The sequence below is a fragment of the Buceros rhinoceros genome, unplaced genomic scaffold, assembly GCF_000710305.1.
Source record: "Buceros rhinoceros silvestris isolate BGI_N320 unplaced genomic scaffold, ASM71030v1 scaffold18805, whole genome shotgun sequence".
Lineage (NCBI taxonomy): Eukaryota > Metazoa > Chordata > Aves > Bucerotiformes > Bucerotidae > Buceros > Buceros rhinoceros.
In genome coordinates, this window is record NW_010412478.1 from 1 (window position 1) to 1,012 (window position 1,012).

Here is a 1,012-nt window from a genome sequence, read left to right on the forward strand (position 1 = left end):
GATTTGTGCAGAGTCACTCGCCGCCTGAGGGACCTCCCGCTCCGCGGAGGGGGAGGCGCCGGGCCGGGGCTGGGCTGCTCTCCCCGGGGACCGCGGAGGCTCCCCGCCTCAGCTTAGGTGGACTCCTTAATCTTGTAGAGCGATCGAAGGTTTTTCTCTTTTTCCTAAACGACAATCAGCCTCCGGATCGCGAGGTTCCTGGGAACCTCTTTCTGTGCAGCTACGAACTGGAAGGAAATTGGTGAGATGAGGTAGAAGAAACCATTTGGACTTGGAAGCTGCACAGCCTCCGTCTCTCCATCCAAGCATAACAATATTAAAAAAAAAAAACCCTCCATAAAAGTGACTTAGTTCTGTTCTTAATAGCCTGTGAAAACCATAACGCCAGCGTTGGAAAAGATCCATGACTAATGGATGCAGCACAGACAAACCGGTTTATCTGTTTCCTTGTGAACTTGTGGTGAGGGAGGGTTGTAAATGGAGTGAGAGACCAGCAGTCCCTGAACGGGTAGTTTGAGGCAGGAATTAAAGGAATTTGCTAAATGAATGAGAGAACAGGAAGTGGACTTGGCAAGTCATCCTTCTGTCTCTGTACCGCCCCTTTCTGTCAAACCAGGCATCCATTTAAAAATACGAACTGGGTACCATCCGTTGCTGTGGACTTTGCGCTACTTCGTAATAATGATGGGAGAACATCACGCTTAATATGTCACAGGTGTAGTGTGCTGCCTCGTGTGTTAAATGGCTGTTTCTGTGATGGGCAGTGGTATGTGTCTTGCTACACTGCCAGTATTAGCATTGTAGTACTTCTGGTTTGGGTGGGGGGCTAGCAACTCCTCAAGAGATTTGTGCTGAAGTCATTGTCTATTTTTTTTGCTACTACCTGCTTTTGCTTTTAAATAATTTGGTCTTATGGACAGGACTAAACCTGTGCTTGAAGGCCTTTTCCCCGGCATGGAGGCTGCATAGAGGAGCAGGGGAAACCTTGGGACTCCTGCCACTAGCATGTAGG